Consider the following 20,047-nt stretch of genomic DNA (forward strand, 5'->3'; position numbering starts at 1 on the left):
CCTCCGATTTGGAGGCCGGGGTGGATCAGCCTCCGATTTGGAGGCCGGGGTGGCTCAGCCTCCGATTTGGAGGCCGGGGTGGCTCAGCCTCCGATTTGGAGGCCGGGGTCGCTCAGCCTCCGATTTGGAGGCCGGGGTCGCTCAGCCTCCGATTTGGAGGCCGGGGTGGCTCAGCCTCCGATTTGGAGGCCGGGGTGGCTCAGCCTCCGATTTGGAGGCCGGGGTGGCTCAGCCTCCGATTTGGAGGCCAGGGTGGCTCAGTCTCCGATTTGGTGTGTCGGCCCTTTAAGACTCATTTGGGTGCGCTGGCCCTTTAACAATCACTTTGGCGCGTTGGCCCTTTAAGAGCTAGTTTGGCTCACTGGGCTTCTAAATCCACTTTGGCGCACACATTCTCTCTCAGGGGCATGTGTCATGTGATGAAGCTAGATTTGCATTTGTGCTGTGGGTTTCACTTTAAGAGCTGATATTATGTGGCAGAATCTCTGTTCTGGAGATGTCATGTGACGTTCGTAGGCGTTGGCATAGTAACTGGGTCTGCCTGCGCATATCAATGAGCTCAACTGTCATTTCAATCGCCTCAGGGCACGTTTTGCCATTTCCTATTGAAAAGCATTGGAGACAGTGCATTCCAATGACGGGAAAAAAAAATTTCAAACGCAAATTGCGCAAAAACTACAAATCCGATCGACACGAAAAATACTTAGCACACCTCTCATGGACGCTGGCTTCGAAACGACACCTCAACGGAGTCTGTGCGTGTAGCGGTTCGGGCCGCATTAATTGCGGAAATCAACTTAATAAGAAGAAGAAGAAGAAGAAGAAGAAGAAGTTAGCAGCGTTCGGATTACAATATAGTGGTTTTTTCAAACCACTATAACTAGATATGTATTTCCTGAAGGAAGTACAGATAGTGGTTTGAAATGGTGCCCGGGCTGCCCCTTTAAGAGAGACTTGCCTGCTGCCCCTGCAAGACTTTCAACTCAGGATCCGTTTTAACTGTGGGTGCCTCTCAGGGGCCACTTTGGCCTCAGTGTCTGATTTTGTGGGTGGGGCCCCTCAGGGGCCGATTTTGTGGGTGGGGCCTCTCTGGGTCCGATTTTGTGGCCGGGGCCCCTCAGGGTCCGATTTGGTGGGTGGGGCCCCTCAGGGTCCGATTTGGTGGGTGGGGCCCCTCAGGGTCTGATTTTGTGGCCGGGGCCCCTCAGGGTCCGATTTGGTGGATGGGGCCCCTCAGGGTCCGATTTTGTGGACGGGGCCCATCAGGGTCCGATTTTGTGGCCGGAACCCCTCAGGGCCCGATTTTGTGGGTGGGGCCTCTCAGGGTCCGATTTTGTGGCCGGGGCCCCTCAGGGTCCGATTTGGTGGGTGGGGCCCCTCAGGGTCCGATTTGGTGGCCGGGGCCCCTCAGGGTCCGATTTGGTGGGTGGGGCCCCTCAGGGTCCGATTTTGTGGCCGGGGCCCCTCAGGGTCCGATTTGGTGGTTGGGGCCCCTCAGGGTCCGATTTTGTGGCCGAGGCCCATCAGGGTCCGATTTTGTGGCTGGAACCCCTCAGGGTCCGATTTTGTGGGTGGGGCCCCTCAGGGTCCAATTTTGTGGTTGGGGCCCCTCAGGGTCCGATTTGGTGGCTGGGGCACCTCAGGGTCCGATTTTGTGGGTGGTGTCCCCTGGGTCCGATTTGGTGGGCGGGGCCGATCAGGGTCCAATTTGGTGGGTGGGGCTCCTCAGTGTCCGACTTTGTGGTTGGGGCCCCTCAGGGTCCGATTTTCTGTCCGGGGCCCCTCTGGGTCCGATTTTGTGGTTGGGGCCGTTCAGAATCCGATTTGGTGTGCGGGGCCCCTCAGGGTCCGATTTGGTGGGCAGGGCCACTCAGGGATCGATTTGGTGGGCGGGGCCCCTAAGGGTCCGATTTGGTGGGCGGGGCACCTCAGGGTCCGATTTGGTGAGCGGGGCCCCTCAGAGTTCAATTTGGTGAGCGGGGCCCCTCAGGGTTCGATTTGGTGAGCGGGGCCCTCAGGGTTCGATTTGGTCAGTGGGGCCCCTCAGGGTCCGATTTGGTGGGTGGGGCTCCTCAGGGTCTGATTTGTTGGGCGGGGCTCCTCAGGGTCCGATTTGGTGAGCGGGGCCACTTAGGGTCTGATTTGGTGAGCGGGGCCCCTCAGGGTCTGATTTGGTGGGCGGGATCTCTGAGTATGATTTGGTGGGTGGGGCCCCTCAGGGTCCGATTTGGTGGGCGGGGCCCCTCAGGGTCCAATTTGGTGGGCGGGGCCCCTCAGGGTCTGATTTGGTGGGCGGGGCCCCTCAGGGTCCGATTTGGTGGGTGGGATCACTCAGGGTACTATTTGGTGGGCGGGGCCCATCAGGGTCCGATTTGGTGGGCGGGGCCCATCAGGGTCCAATTTGTCGGGCGGGGCCCATCAGGGTCCAATTTGGTGGGCGGGGCACCTCAGGGTCTGATTTGGTGGGTGGGGCCCCTCAGGGTCGGATTTGGTGGGCGGGGTCCCTCAGGGTCCGATTTGGTGGGCGGGGTCCCTCAGGGTCCGATTTGGTGGGCGGGGGGGCACACTTTGACGCACATTCTCTCTCAGGGGCATGCTTCATGTGATGAAGCTAGATTTGCATTTGTGCTGTGGGTTTCGCTTTAAGAGCTGATATTATGTGGCAGAAGCTCTGTCCTGGGGGCGTCATGTGACGTTCATAGGCGTTGGCATAGTAACTGGGTGTGCCTGCGCATATCAATGAGCTTTACTGCCATTTCAATTGCCTCAGGGCACGTTTTAAGTTTCCCATTGAAAAGCATTGAGACAGTGCATTCCAATGACGGGAAAAAAAATGACGGGTCGATGAGCCTCCGATTTGGAGGCCGGGGTGGCTCAGCCTCCGATTTGGAGGCCGGGGTGGCTCAGCCTCCGATTTGGAGGCCGGGGTGGCTCAGCCTCCGATTTGGAGGCCGGGGTGGCTCAGCCTCCGATTTGGAGGCCGGGGTGGCTCAGCCTCCGATTTGGAGGCCGGGGTGGCTCAGCCTCCGATTTGGAGGCCGGGGTGGCTCAGCCTCCGATTTGGAGGCCGGGGTGGCTCAGCCTCCGATTTGGTGTGTCGGCCCTTTAAGACTCATTTGGGTGCGCTGGCCCTTTAACAATCACTTTGGCGCGTTGGCCCTTTAAGAGCTAGTTTGGCTCACTGGGCTTCTTTTAAATCCACTTTGGCGCACACATTCTCTCTCAGGGGCATGTGTCATGTGATGAAGCTAGATTTGCATTTGTGCTGTGAGTTTCGCTTTAAGAGCTGATATTATGTGGCAGAGGCTCTGTGCTGGGGTTCAAGTGAAGTTCGTAGGCGTTGGCATAGTAACTGGGTCTGCCTGCGCATATCAATGAGCTCAACTGTCATTTCAATCGCCTCAGGGCACGTTTTGCCATTTCCTATTGAAAAGCATTGGAGACAGTGCATTCCAATGACGGGAAAAAAAATTTTCAAACGCAAATTGCGCAAAAACTACAAATTCGATCGACACGAAAAATACTTAGCACACCTCTCATGGACGCTGGCTTCGAAACGACACCTCAACGGAGTCTGTGCGTGTAGCGGTTCGGGCCGCATTAATTGCGGAAATCAACTTAATAATAATAAGAAGAAGAAGAAGAAGAATAAGTTAGCAGCGTTCGGATTACAATATAGTGGTTTTTTCAAACCACTATAACTAGATGTGTATTTCCTGAAGGAAGTACAGATAGTGGTTTGAAATGGTGCCGGGCTGCCCCTTTAAGAGAGACTTGGCTGCTGCCCCTGCAAGACTTTCAACTCAGGATCCGTTTTAACTGTGGGTGCCTCTCAGGGGCCACTTTGGCCTCAGGGTCCGATTTTGTGGGTGGGACCCCTCAGGGCCCGATTTTGTGGGTGGGGCCCCTCTGGGTCCGATTTTGTGGCCGGGGCACCTCAGGGTCCGATTTTGTGGGTGGGGTCCCTTAGGGTCCGATTTGGTGGGCGGGGCCACTCAGGGTCCGATTTGGTGAGTGGGGCCCCTCAGAGTTCAATTTGGTCAGCGGGGCCCCTCAGGGTCCGATTCTGTGGGTGGGGCCCCTCAGGGTCCGATTTTGTGGTTGGGGCCTTTCAGAATCTGATTTAGTGGGCGGGGCCCCTCAGGGTCCGATTTGGTGGGTGGGGCCCCTCAGGGTCCGATTTGGTGGGTTGGGCCCCTAAGGGTCTGATTTTGTGGGTTGGGCCCCTAAGGGTCTGATTTTGTGGGTTGGGCCACTCCGGGTCCGATTTTGTGTCTGGGGCCCCTCAGGGTCCGATTTTGTGGCCGGCGCCTCTCAGGGTCCGATTTTGTGGTTGGGGCCCCTCAGGGTCCGATTTTGTGTCCGGAGCCTCTCAGGGTCCGATTTTGTGGTTGGGGCCCCTCAGGATCCGATTTTGTGGCCGGGGTCCCTCAGGGTCCGATTTTGTGGCCGGGGCCCCTCAGGGTCCGATTTTGTGGGTGGGGCCCCTCAGGGTCCAATTTTTTGGCCGGGTCCCCTCAGGGTCCGATTTTGTGGTTGGGGCCCCTCAGGGTCCGATTTTGTGGTTGGGGCCCCTCAGGGTCCGATTTTGTGGTTGGGGCCCCTCAGGGTCCGATTTTGTGAGTGGGGCCCCTCAGGGTCCGATGTTGTGGCCGGGGCCCCTCAGGGTCTGATTTTGTGGCCGGATCCCCTCATTGTCCGATTTTGTGGGTGGGTCCCCTCAGGGTCTGATTTTGTGGCCGGGGTCCCTCAGGGTCCGATTTTGTGGCCGGGGCCCCTCAGGGTCCGATTTTGTGGCCGGGGCCCCTCAGGGTCCGATTTTGTGGGTGGGGCCCCTCAGGGTTCAATTTTTTGGCCGGGGCCCCTCAGGGTCCAATTTTGTCGGTGGGGCCCCTCAGGGTCCAATTTTGTGGGTGGGGCCCCTCAGGGTCCAATTTTGTCGGTGGGGCCCCTCAGGGTCCAATTTTGTCGGTGGGGCCCCTCAGGGTCCAATTTTGTCGGTGGGGCCCCTCAGGGTCCAATTTTGTGGTTGGGGCTCCTCAGGGATCGATTTTGTGGTTGGAGCCCCTCAGGATCCAATTTTGTGACCGGGGCCCTCAGGGTCTGATTTTGTGGGTGGGGACCCTCAGGGTCCGATATTGTGGGTGGGGCCCCTCAGGATCCGATTTTGTGGGTGGGGCCCCTCAGGATCTGATTTTGTGGTTGGGTCCCCTCAGGGTTCAATTTTGTAGGCGGGGCCCCTCAGGGTCCGATTTTGTGGCCGGGGCTCCTCAGGGTCCGATTTTGTGGTTGGGGCCCCTCAGGGTCCGATATTGTGGTTGGGGCCCCTCAGGGTCCGATTTTGTGAGTGGGGCCTCTCAGGGTCCGATGTTGTGGCCGGGGCCCCTCAGGGTCCAATTTTGTGGGTGGGGCCCCTCATGGTCCAATTTTTTGGCCGGGGCCCCTCAGGGTCCAATTTTGTGGGTGGGGCCCCTCAGGGTCCAATTTTGTGGGTGGGGCCCCTCAGGGTCCGATTTTGTGGTTGGGGCCCCTCATGGATCGATTTTGTGGTTGGGGCCCCTCAGGATCCAATTTTGTGACCGGGCCCTCAGGGTCTGATTTTGTGGGTGGGCCCCCTCAGGGTCCGATATTGTGGGTGGGGCCCCTCAGGATCCGATTTTGTGGGTGGGGCCCCTCAGGATCTGATTTTGTGGTTGGGGCCCCTCAGGGTTCAATTTTGTAGGCGGGGCCCCTCAGGGTTCAATTTTGTGGCCGGGGCCCCTCAGGGTCCGATTTTGTGGGTGGGGCCCCTCAGGGTCCAATTTGGTGGGTGGGGCCACTCTGGGTCTGATTTGGTGGGCGGGGCCACTCTGGGTCCGATTTGGTGGGCGGGGCCACTCTGGGTCCAATTTGGATGCCAGGGTGGCTCAGCCTCCTTTTTGTAGGCCAGGGTCTATCAGCCTCCGATTTGGAGCATTGGGTCACTCAGCTTTCGATTTGGCGCGCCGGCCCTTTAAGACTCATTTTGGTGCGCCGGCTCTTTAAGAATCACTTTGGCGCGTCGGCCCTTTAAGAGCCAGGGTGGCTCACTGGGCTTCTAAATCCACTTTGGCGCACACATTCTCTCTCAGGGGCATGCGTCATGTGATGAAGCTAGATTTGCATTTGTGGTGTGGGTTTTGCTTTAAGAGCTGATATTATGTGTCAGAAGCTCTGTCTTGGAGAGGTCATGTGACGTTCGTAGGCGTTGGCATAGTAACTGGGTCTGCCTGCGCATATCAATGAGCTCAACTGCCATTTCAATCGCCTCAGGGCATGTTTTGCCATTTCCCATTCAAAAGCATTGGAGACAGTGCATTCCAATGACGGGAAAAAAAATTTTCAAACGCAAATTGCGCAAAAACTACAAATCCGATCAACACGAAAAATACTTAGCACACCTCTCATGGACGCTGGCTTCGAAACGACACCTCAACGGAGTCTGTGCGTGTAGTGGTTCGGGCCGCATTAATTGCGGAAATCAACTTAATAATAATAAGAAGAATAAGTTAGCAGCGTTCGGATTACAATATAGTGGTTTTTTCAAACCACTATAACTAGATGTGTATTTCCTGAAGGAAGTACAGATAGTGGTTTGAAATGGTGCCCGGGCTGCCCCTTTAAGAGAGACTTGGCTGCTGCCCCTGCAAGACTTTCAACTCAGTATCCGTTTTAAATGTGGGTGCCTCTCAGGGGCCACTTTGGCCTCAGGGTCTGATTTGGTGGGTGGGGCCCCTCAGGATCCGATTCGGTGGCCTGGGCTCCTCAGGATTTGAATTAGTGGCCGGGATTCCTCAGGGTCCAATTTTGTGGGTGGGGCCCCTCAGGGTCTGATTTTGTGGGTGTGGCCTCTCAGGGTCCGATTTTGTGGGTGTGGACCCTCAGGGTCCGATTTTGTGGGTGGGTCCCCTCAGGGTCCGATTTTGTGGGTGTGGACCCTCAGGGTCCGATTTTGTGGGTGGGTCCCCTCAGGGTCCGATTTTATGGGTGGGGCCCCTCAGGGTCCGATTTTATGGGTGGGGCCCCTCAGGGTCCGATTTTATGGGTGGGGCCCCTCAGGGTCCGATTTTGTGGGTGGGGCTCCTCAGGGTCCAATTTGGTGGGCGGGGCCACTCTGGGTCTGATTTGGTGGGCGAGGCCACTCTGGGTCCGATTTCGTGGGCGGGGCCACTCTGGGTCCGATTTGGATGCCAGGGTTGCTCAGCCTCCTTTTTGTAGGCCAGGGTCTATCAGCCTCCGATTTGGAGCCTTGGGTCACTCAGCTTTCGATTTGGCACGCCGGCCCTTTAAGACTCATTTTGGTGCGCCGGCTCTTTAAGAATCACTTTGGCGCGTCGGCCCTTTAAGAGCCAGGGTGGCTCACTGGGCTTCTAAATCCACTTTGGCGCACACATTCTCTCTCAGGGGCATGCGTCATGTGATGAAGCTAGATTTGCATTTGTGCCGTGGGTTTAGCTTTAAGAGCTGATATTATGTGGCAAAAGCTCTGTTCTGGAGATGTCATGTGACGTTCGTAGGCGTTGGCATAGTAACTGGGTCTGCCTGCGCATATCAATGAGCTCAACTGCCATTTCAATCGCCTCAGGGCACGTTTTAAGCTTCCCATTGAAAAGCATTGACACAATGCATTCCAATGACGGGAAAAAAAATTTTCAAACGCAAATTGCGCAAAAACTACAAATCCGATCGACACGAAATATACTTAGCACACCTCTCATGGACGCTGGCTTCGAAACGACACCTCAACGGAGTCTGTGCGTGTAGCGGTTCGGGCCGCATTAATTGCGGAAATCAACTTAATAACTAGATGTGTATTTCCTGAAGGAAGTACAGATAGTGGTTTGAAATGGTGCCCGGGCTGCCCCTTTAAGAGAGACTTGCCTGCTGCCCCTGCAAGACTTTCAACTCAGGATACGATTTAACTGTGGGTGCCTCTCAGGGGACACTTTGGCCTCATGGTCTGATTTTGTGGGTGGGGCCCCTCAGGGCCTGATTTTGTGGGTGGGGCCCCTCAGGGTCCGATTTTTTTGGGTGGGGCCTCTCAGGGTCCGATTTTGTGGCCGGGGCCACTCAGGGTCCGACTTGGTGGCCGGGGCCCCTCAGGGTCCGATTTGGTGGCCGGGGCCCCTCAGGGTCCGATTTGGTGGCCGGGGCCCCTCAAGGTCCGATTTTGTGGCCGGGGCCCCTCAGGGTCCGATTTTGTGGCCGGGGCCAATCAGGATCCGATTTTTGTGGCCGGAACCCCTCAGGGTCCAATTTTGCAGGTGGGGCCCCTCAGGGTCCGATTTGGTGGCCGGGGCCCGTCAGGGTCCGATTTTGTGGGTGGGACCTCTCAGGGTCCGATTTGGTGGGCGGGGCCCCTCAGGGTCCAATTTGGTGGGCAGGTCCCCTCAGGGTCCAATTTTGTGGGTTGGGCCCCTCAGGGTCCGATTTTGTGGCCGGGGCCCCTCAGGGTCCGATTTTGTGGCCGGGGCCCCTCAGGGTCCGATTTTGTGGCCGGGGCCCCTCAGGGTCCGATTTTGTGGCCGCGGCCCCTCAGGGTCTGATTTTGTGGGCGGGGCCACTCTGGGTAAGAATTGGAGGCTGGGGTCGCTCAGCCTCCAATTTGGAGGCCGTGGTCGTTGAGTTTCCGATTTGGAGGCCGAGGTCAAAAAGCCTCTGATTTGTAGGCCGGGGTCGATGAGCCTCCGATTTGGAGGCCTGGGTGGCTCAGCCTCCGATTTGGAGGCCGGGGTGGCTCAGCCTCCGATTTGGAGGCCGGGGTGGCTCAGCCTCCGATTTGGAGGCCGGGGTGGCTCAGCCTCCGATTTGGAGGCCGGGGTGGCTCAGCCTCCGATTTGGAGGCCGGGGTGGCTCAGCCTCCGATTTGGAGGCCGGGGTGGCTCAGCCTCCGATTTGGAGGCCGGGGTGGCTCAGCCTCCGATTTGGAGGCCGGGGTGGCTCAGCCTCCGATTTGGAGGCCGGGGTGGCTCAGCCTCCGATTTGGAGGCCGGGGTGGATCAGCCTCCGATTTGGAGGCCGGGGTGGATCAGCCTCCGATTTCGTGTGTCGGCCCTTTAAGACTCATTTGGGTGCGCTGGCCCTTTAACAATCACTTAGGCGCGTTGGCCCTTTAAGAGCTAGTTTGGCTGACTGGGCTTCTTTTAAATCCACTTTGGCGCACACATTCTCTCTCAGGGGCATGTGTCATGTGTAGAGTTGAGCGATACCATCCGATACTTCAAAGTATCGTATCGGATGGTATCGGCCGATCTTTAAAAAAAGTATCGGTATCGCCGATTCCGATACTGGAAGTCCCATTCAAGTCTATGGGACTTCCGGTATCGGAATAAGAAAAACCCTTTCCTGCCCTTGTACAGCCTCTCTGGGGTCTGTACGGGCCTTTCGGGGGGCTGTGCCGGCCTGCCAGGGGGTCTGTGCAGGCTCCGGTGGTCTGTGCCGGCCTGCCGGTGGTCTGTGCAGGCTCCGGGGAGCTGTGCCGGCCTGCCGGGGGGCTGTGCCGGCCTGCCGGGTGGCTGTGCCGGCCTGCCGGGGGACTGTGCAGGCTCCGGGGGGCTGTGCCGGCCTGCCGGGGGGCTGTGCCGGCCTGCCGGGGGGCTGTGCAGGCTCCGGGGGTCTGTGCAGGCATCGTCCGATGGGACTACAAGTCCCATCGGGCGATGCCTGCTACCATGACAGTGATTGACACATTAGCCAATGATGGGACAGTAGTAGTCCCATCATCCGGCTAATGTGTTAAATGTAAAAAAAAAAAAAATTACATGCTACATACATACAACATGCATACTACATACATGCTACATTCATACTGCATACTACATGCTACATACATACTACATATATACTACATGCATGCTACATACATACTACATGCTACATACATACCACATACATACTACATATATACTACATGCATGCTACATACATACTACATGCTACATACATACTACATACATACTACATATATACTACATACATGCTACATACATACTACATGCATGCTACATACATACTACATGCTACATACATACCACATACATGCTACATATATACTACATGCATGCTACATACATACTACATATATACTACATGCATGCTACATACTACATGCTACATACATACTACATATATACTACATACATACTACATATATACTACATACATACTACATACATACCACATATATACTACATACATACTACATGCATGCTACATACATACTACATGCTACATACATACCACATACATACTACATACATACTACATGCATGCTACATACATACCACATATATACTACATGCATGCTACATACATACTACATGCTACATACATACTACATGCATGCTACATACATACTACATATATACTACATGCATGCTACATGCATGCTACATACATACTACATACATACTACATGCTACATACATACCACATATATACTACATACATACAATACATTCATACAATACATACATAGACATACAGTACATATAACATAGAGTAACATACTTACCAATACTTGTCACATTGTTCCCCGAAGCCATTGTCTTTCCGGAATAAATATTAACATAACAAACCACAAAAATACTCACCCACGATCCGAAGCAGTCCACGAGTGTGTCCCACGACGATCTTGGGTAGAGAACTGCAGCATCAGATGATGCTGCCGTTCTCTACGGGCTGCAGGAATCCAATGACGGAAGGTAGGTATCCTTCCGCACTGTATTCCTCCGCCACTTAAAAAAAAAAAAGTCCCTAGTCTCACTTTATGCCATTGCTGCGTGGGAATTTCCCACACAGCAATGACAAAGTGAGACTAGGGACTTTTTTTTTTTTAAGTGGCGGAGGAATACAGTGCGGAAGGATACCTACCTTCCGTCATTGGATTCCTGCAGCCCGTAGAGAACGGCAGCATCATCTGATGCTGCAGTTCTCTACCCAAGATCGTCGTGGGACACACTCGTGGACTGCTTCGGATCGTGGGTGAGTATTTTTGTGGTTTGTTATGTTAATATTTATTCCGGAAAGACAATGGCTTCGGGGAACAATGTGACAAGTATTGGTAAGTATGTTACTCTATGTTATATGTACTGTATGTCTATGTATGTATTGTATGAATGTATTGTATGTATGTAGTATATATGTGGTATGTATGTAGCATGTAGTATGTATGTAGTATGTATGTAGCATGCATGTAGCATGTATGTAGCATGCATGTAGTATATATGTAGTATGTATGTAGCATGCATGTAGTATATATGTAGCATGTATGTAGTATGTATGTGGTATGTATGTAGCATGTAGTATGTATGTAGCATGCATGTAGTATGTATGTAGTATATATGTGGTATGTATGTAGTATGTATGTAGTATGTATGTAGTATATATGTAGTATGTATGTAGTATATATGTAGTATGTATGTAGCATGTAGTATGTATGTAGCATGCATGTAGTATATATGTAGTATGTATGTAGCATGCATGTAGTATGTATGTAGTATGTATGTAGCATGCATGTAGTATGTATGTAGCATGTATGTAGCATGTATGTAGTATGTATGTGGTATGTATGTAGCATGTAGTATATATGTAGCATGTATGTAGTATGTATGTGGTATGTATGTAGCATGTAGTATGTATGTAGCATGCATGTAGTATGTATGTAGTATATATGTGGTATGTATGTAGTATGTATGTAGTATATATGTAGTATGTATGTAGTATATATGTAGTATGTATGTAGCATGTAGTATGTATGTAGCATGCATGTAGTATATATGTAGTATGTATGTAGCATGCATGTAGTATGTATGTAGTATGTATGTAGTATGTATGTAGCATGCATGTAGTATGTATGTAGTATGTATGTAGCATGTATGTAGTATGTATGTGGTATGTATGTAGCATGTAGTATATATGTAGCATGTATGTAGTATGTATGTGGTATGTATGTAGCATGTAGTATATATGTAGCATGCATGTAGTATGTATGTGGTATGTATGTAGCATGTAGTATATATGTAGCATGTATGTAGTATGTATGTAGTATATATGTAGTATGTATGTAGCATGTAGTATGTATGTAGTATTTTTTTTTTTTTTTTTTTTTTTTAACATTTAACACATTAGCCGGATGATGGGACTACTACTGTCCCATCATTGGCTAATGTGTCAATCACTGTCATGGTAGCAGGCATCGCCCGATGGGACTTGTAGTCCCATCGGACGATGCTTGCACAGACCCCCGGACATCAGCACAGCCCCCCGGCAGGCCGGCACAGCCCCCCGGCAGGCCGGTACAGACCCCCACAGGGTGCACAGACCACCGGCAGGCCGGCACAGCCCCCCGGCAGGCCGGTACAGACCCCGGGCAGTCCACACAGCCCCCCGGCAGGCCGGCACAGCCCCCCGGCAGGCCGGCAGAGACCCCCGGAAGGCCCGAAATGACGGCGCATCATGATGCGCACACACCGCGCATCATGATGACGTCAGGCCGTCAATCAACTGAACTTCCGATTCCGATGCCGAATTCCGATATTGAAAAAATATCGGAAGTCGGTATCGGAATTCCGATACAGCAAGTATCGGCCGATACCCGATACTTGCGGTATCGGAATGCTCAACACTAGTCATGTGATGAAGCTAGATTTGCATTTGTGCTGTGAGTTTCGCTTTAAGAGCTGATATTATGTGGCAGAGGCTCTGTGCTGGGGTTCAAGTGAAGTTCGTAGGCGTTGGCATAGTAACTGGGTCTGCCTGCGCATATCAATGAGCTCAACTGTCATTTCAATCGCCTCAGGGCACGTTTTGCCATTACCCATTGAAAAGCATTGGAGACAGTGCATTCCAATGACGGGAAAAAAAATTTTCAAACGCAAATTGCGCAAAAACTACAAATCCGATCGACACGAAAAATACTTAGCACACCTCTCATGGACGCTGGCTTCGAAACGACACCTCAACGGAGTCTGTGCGTGTAGCGGTTCGGGCCGCATTAATTGCGGAAATCAACTTAATAATAATAAGAAGAATAAGTTAGCAGCGTTCGGATTACAAGATAGTGGTTTTTTCAAAGCACTATAATAACAATTAGGAGGACAATCCAACATGTATAGACAGAATAGAATTCCTAGAGACCAAAATCAAGGAGAGCCAGAGCAAACCTACCTAGGGTTAATTATTAGATGCTAATGTGAAAATCTCACATACTGAAGACAGAGATCTAGGGTAGAAAAAAGGGGTGGCTAAATTTCAGGGTCATGATAAAAATATAAGGCAGGGGCCAAAAACAGACTAGACATACCGGTAAAGAGGTGTTGCCTGAATCATAGGTGGTCAGTGACCTGTAGTCAGGTATACTGAGATAAAATAGTGAATAATTGTTAGTACTGTGATGGCGCTAAGAAAGGGCAGCCAGGCCAGTGAAGTGTTAACTTACCAAAATAGAAACACGCCGGGTACCCTATGACACGGTGTCCACCGCCAGTCAGGGAGGTGTGTGGGTGAGCGGCTAGTGTCTATTTATGGAGAGCAGAGTGTGCGCGCAGCGTGCTGTGCACAGGTGCCTCGAACAGCAGGCAGGAAGTGATGCGTACGGTCCACAGGGCGGAAGTGACAGTGGTCTGCGTTCCAACTGCAGGAAGTGGCCGGTCTATGCGTTCCAGGGAGCGCTAGTGTTTATGTATCACAGTGTAGTGAAGAACTGGTGAAGAGATGGAGCCAATGGGTCCAGTGCAGGACAGGAATAGATAGGAACGTAGTAATGGAGGATAAGTATTCATTTCACTCAATATTGGCGACTCTGTAGAAAAAGGAAAATGGAGCCAGAGATTGATACAAGGCAATATGAATATCACAGAAACATTGTACAATTAATAAAGATTATAGAAATTAAAAATGGCAAATACATAGTTCAGCATTCAAGTTATATGAAAGATTGTATATCGTAGTCCCTATTTAGTCCTTTAGGGGCAAGGGTATTCAGTTCATGAATCCAAAATGCTTCCCTGCGTTTCAGCAGGCTAATATGGTCACCACCGCGTCATGGTGGAGGGATGTATTCAATTACTTGGAAGCGCAATTGTGATACATTATGACCCATTGAGACAAAATAATGAGGGATGGGCAGAAGAAGGTTCTTACACCTAATAGTCGACTTATGTCTCGATATTCTATCCTTGATACACTGTGTGGTCTCCCCCACATAGAACAGACCACAAGGCACTTAATCAGGTACACTCAAAATTGGAGTCGCAAGTGAAAAATTGGTTAATGGTATATCTCTTGCCGGTGTGTGGGTGGTGTATAATGTCACCCTTGAGAACGTTATTACACCGATTACAATTGAGGCACAGGAACGTGCCTATGTTGGGATTACGGAGAAAACATTATGTGGTGTCTGGCTTGGTTGTGCCTATATCAGCTCGAACAAGGGTATCACGTTTGTAGTGTGGCCTCCTAAAGCAGGCTACAAAAGGTTGTTTGAATGCCTCAATGGATGGGTGGGCAGTTTGTAGTATGTGCTGGGCAGCCGAAAGCTGCAAACGCTGCTGAAGCACGGCAAGAGCGGCTGAAACTGTAGCTGACTTTCTAAAATGGGCACACAGGTGGCGTACTTTTACAGTTAGATCCGGGAGCTCCGGGTAGCTATTAAATAACCGTTGAACAACAAGATTAAGCACATGGGCCAGACATGGTACTTGTGAGAGCTCACCTCAGAGCTGCCACCAGGTTCTGGCCATTGTCACACACAACCATGCCTGGCTGTATGTTCAGCGGTGTCATCCACAGACCTGCCTGCTCTTTCAGAGCTGTCCTGTTCAACATTTTGCAGTTTGTCACCTAAGCATATTAGCTTCAGCACAGCCTGTTGCCGCTTGGCTGAGACAGTGCTGTAGTGCTTTCAGCTTGTGACTGATGTGCTCATTTCGGAGATTGAGGCTGAAGATGTGGAGGAGGAGGTGCAGGAGCTGTAGACTGTGGGGGAAACCCTGATTGACGTAGGGCCCCCATTCCTCAGTGTCGGGAGGACGTGTTCCATCCCAAGGTCCAACTGGGTCCCGGTTTCCAGTATTTTAACTCAGTGTGCCATCAGGGAGATGTACCATCCCTGCCCACAAGCACTTGTGTCCGTGGTTAGGTGACTTTCCCAGTAACAGCATTGTTGAGGCCACGGGTAATGTTAGGGGACACGTGCTTGTGTAATGCTGGGACATCACACCAGGGGAAATAGTGTCGGCTGGGGACCGAATACCTTGGGACAGCCGCCGCCGTCAGATTGCGGAAAGCTTCCTTCTCCACAAGCCTAAAAGGCAATATTTTGAGCACAAGCAGATGAGAAATGTGTAAATTTAGTATTGTGGTCCGTGGGGTTTTGGCTGCGTATTTCCGATTGCGTTCCAATGACTGGGGTATGGACAACTGAAGGTTGGGCTGGAACAAGGACGTGGACATGCTTGATGATGGTGCTAGCTGAGTGTGGGCAATGACAGGTGCAGGGCAGGAGGCATCTTCACATGCACCGTAGACAGGGGATTGGCTTGCATGCACAACAGTGGAAGAAGCAGTGGTGTCACCAACAGACACTGTTCTTGGAGCCTGGGGTTCAGCCCACAAAGTCAGGTGCTTTGCTGCCATGTGCCTGATCATGCTGATCATGGTCAGGTTGTTAGTTTTGCTACCCCTACTGATGCGGGCATGGCAGGTGGTGCAAATGGCATCTTTGGGGATATCGGCAGAGTCTTTAAAAAACAACTACACAAAACAATCACTGACCTCGGGGAGACCAGTCAAAGAAAACACTGCGGCAGCCGGCAAAGGCGCTCAATCAGAGAAATCCTAATTGCAATGCTCCTGGGAAATAGGAATATGCAAATAAAGTCCATGGAGCCTCATTTAAGAGTCTCAAACACGGGACTAGCCAGATCTTCCTCCAGGGAAGGACCCAGCCAAGAGGTGGCTCCTTTTGGAAACCACCATTACCACCATATTAAGTGGCCCTTTAAGTCAATATCCAGCTCTTTACGAGTTTAAAGATATGACAAGGGAAATACCAAGGTCAGGAATCCATCCACAGAGAGCTGTTTTTTTTTGTTTTTTTTTAAACCATTCAGGCTAGTTATAAACAACTCAATATAAGCTCATCAACTTAAACGTCGTTGTTTCAACTCTCATCATCATGGTTCATATTTATTTTAGTATAACAAACCAAGGGTATACACAAAAGACATCCTGAACATCAATAAACATCAGTAAAATTCACTGATATTTGATCAGGTGCTGCTATTTTTTAAATTTCCAGACACCCTCTGCATCAGAACCACCACCGCCTTCGCTGTCTAATTTATAAATCAAGTATCATCTAGAAAGGATCAGCCCGACACACTTATTCACAGATACATGCTTCTCTTTGAAAATTCCTAAATTCCTCACATCCCACAAACTGCATCACACAAGTCACAATTAACCATAGGATTCTATTTTGCACACGACCACATGCACCAATTCCAAACATCGCAACATGCCAGTCAATAAAACTCACACCCGCTAACTCCTTACACAACCTACCTACACACTTCCACACACTGCACGCTTAATCACAGTCCCACATAGTATGCCACACAGTCTCACATCCACCACATCCTTCCCTCGGGCACACATCCGTTCTGGTCAGACCTCGTCTCTTCTGAACCTGTCGCACAGGCAAAATATTGTGCAAGGACATCCATACAATATCCCTTTGTCTATTAGACATCCTGTGCGTTCCCAAACTCTTCCATGCAACCGAAACTTCATTCCCTCTCAACCCCACAATATTACATTCCACATCATTCTTACGTATTATTTTCATCACATTCTTAGCCATTCTAAAATCATTCATCGGCACACTCAGCAAATCATGCTTCCTCACAAACTTCTCAATCACCTCATACCAGACCGGACACTGGAAAGCAACAGGCACTCTCGTATTCCTCTTTCTCCAACATAAGCCATATAACATCCAACCAGCAGAATAACTTGCCATGTACGCTCCCTTAATTCCTTTATTCAGCAAAATAACAACAGTTTTGATATACTGAAGCCCCAGAAAAATCTCCATGTTTGGAAAGGCCATGCCACCATGGTGACACGCCTTGAAAAGACTCTCTCTCTTAAGTTTCTCTATTTTACTGCTCCAGAAAAAATAAAAACTAACTTTTCCACTCTTTTTATTTTCCTACACAACGGTGGAAAAACTGTTGCAATAAAAAGCAAAATCGGAAGAATCGCCACTTTTATGACCAAAATCTTACCACTCAAGGTCAAGTCTCTCAGTCGCCAAAAATGTAACTTACGCTCTATGCGCAATCCACACTCTTCCCAGCTCTCCTTACCTTCAAAGTCCTTATTAAATAATACTCCCAGCACTTTGATAGCACCCTCCTCACACTTTACCCCCTCCATTTTAACCCTGTCATCCTCAAAACATTTAAAACTACATTTATTCCAATTCACTCTAAAGCCAGATGCACCACAGAAAAACTCCAGAAGCAACATAACCCTACTCATAGACGCAACACTTTCACTCACAGCCACAACATCATCCACATATCCAAGAACTTTCACCTGCTTCCCACCACTCCCAGGTACCAGCAAACCTTGCATCATTTTATCACGTCTTACCAAGCACAACAGAGGTTCAATCACACATACTAAGAAGACAGGGGACATGGGACACCCCTGCCTTACACCAGACTTAATATTCACTTTCTCACTCAACCACCCATTAACAAGAAACTCACTTGACTCACAATCATACAAAGACATTATCCCATTCACACATTTTTGAGGAAATCCCATTCTATCCAGAACTTTAAACAAAAACACATGCGAGACCCTATCAAACGCTTTCTCAAAATCAATTGACAGAACCATACACTTCCGTTTCCTTCCCATGCAGTCTCCAATCAAATCCCTTAATAACAATAAGTTATCACTCATACTTCTTCCAGGCACAGCACACACTTGATCCTCATCCACAACACTACCAATCACCTCACGCATACGATTCGCCAACAATTTGCTGTAGATTTTGTAATCTGCGTTCAGCAATGTTATAGGTCTCCAATTCTCTAAACACTTTCTCTCACCTTTCTTATGCACAAGCACAACCACCCCCTCTTTCACTGATTCACACAACTTTCCACTCTCCCACATATACTTACATATTTCAGTCCAATCGGCACCCAGAAAATCCCACACCTTCGCATAGAATTCTACCGGCAATCCGTCTTTACCTGGAGTCTTATTCTTTTTAGCACTCTTCATCACATTTTCTACTTCTTCCATAATTACGTCCTCATTCAAAATATCACATTCTCCACTATCCAACTTGTTCTCTAACCCATTCAGCACTTCTGAAACAAGACCAGAATCAATCCATTTTTTATCATATAACTTGCTATAGAACCTATTCACCTCCTTTATCACATTCTCACCTGACACACACAAACCAATCCTATCCAGGATTTTATCCATATCAACCTTTCTCCCATTCATTTTCTTAAAAAAGAACCTCGTGCACTTTTCATCCTTCTCAAGATGTTCTATTTTGGTGCAATAGATGATTTCTTTCCCTTTTTCATCCATAACACTCTTTAATTCACTCTTTGTCTCAGCCAGCAGATCAGACACATCCATGCCACTTTCTCCACACTTCCTTAACCAGTCTAAGCGCCTGTTTAAATCATTAAATCTACTCCAATAAATAGCAGCTTTTTTATAGCCCCACTTTTTGAAGAATTTTTTGCAACACACCTTAGCCCAGTCCCACCATTCCAGTACACACGCAAAATCCCTCTTACATACTCTCCACTCTTTATACTTTATTTTTAATTCATTCATCACATCCTCATCTTCTAACAATCTTACATTCAGCTTCCAAACCCCACCCCCATACACACGGTCATCAATCGCACTAAACACACCTCTCAAACACTCATGATCAGAAAAAGGTACAGCATTTTGTTCAAAATTCATACACAAAATTTTTTTGGAAAACAACATTTTATCTATCCTGGATGCAATACCACCCCTATCAGCATGGTACGTTGGCAGTGGTGGGATGCCAAATTTCAGAGCAGCAGCATCTAGAAGGGAAAAATCAGAAATAAGATTGGATAACTTTTTACCAGTTATGTCACAATTCCCTGCTGTGGTGCAATTAAAGTCTCCAACTAAAACTGTAGGCATTTTGCCCGGAAGAAACAAACTTAATTTTTCCAAAAGAGCCAGACGCTCCTTTTTCCTGTCGTGTCCTGATGGACAGTACACATTAGATATTCTAGCCCGCCACCCCCTATAGCTAACATGTGCAATTATACATCTACCCACCTCTACCACCGTGTAGCTATCTAAACTAATCTCCCTGTTACCCATTAATATCCCTACACCATCATTCCTATTAACACATGAGCCAGACCCTACATGCTGTCCGTAAGGCCAGTCCTTATCGCTTGGAGCGTCCACAATCCCACATTCCTGAAGACAAAAGATGTGAGCATTCATCTGTTTAATATAATCTAGAACGATTGCCCTCCTGAATTTGGATCTAATTTGCCTGACATTCAGGGACGCAATGCCACAACCAGCTTGGGGAGCCATAACATGACTGTGTTATTTACATGACGACAAACACGCCATTTCCTCTTCAGCCATTTTCGTCTTCCATCTGGAACTGCAACTCCTTGAATCTGTTTACATCTGCGCGAATGCCTAAAAAAAGCATTGGTGTCAGGAGAGAAGACATTCTGAGGGTAACTACGTTCACTCACCGGACTTAAGCCAACTTCACCGGGGTCTGCCCAATCCGTTCTGGGCTTCTTACAGGAAGTTCCAAACTCCTCGTCCTCAGAGGACCTCCACAACTGGCCAACTCCTCCTCAGTAGCAAACCAAGATACACTGGGGGTATTGCCAAGAGTACTCTCCAACTCCCCCTCCCCACAGACATCAGACTGATGAGGGAGCTCACATTCAACATCAGTAGCACC

Source organism: Dendrobates tinctorius, unplaced genomic scaffold, assembly GCF_039654945.1.
Source record: "Dendrobates tinctorius isolate UK_male_01 unplaced genomic scaffold, ASM3965494v1 ptg000173l, whole genome shotgun sequence".
Lineage (NCBI taxonomy): Eukaryota > Metazoa > Chordata > Amphibia > Anura > Dendrobatidae > Dendrobates > Dendrobates tinctorius.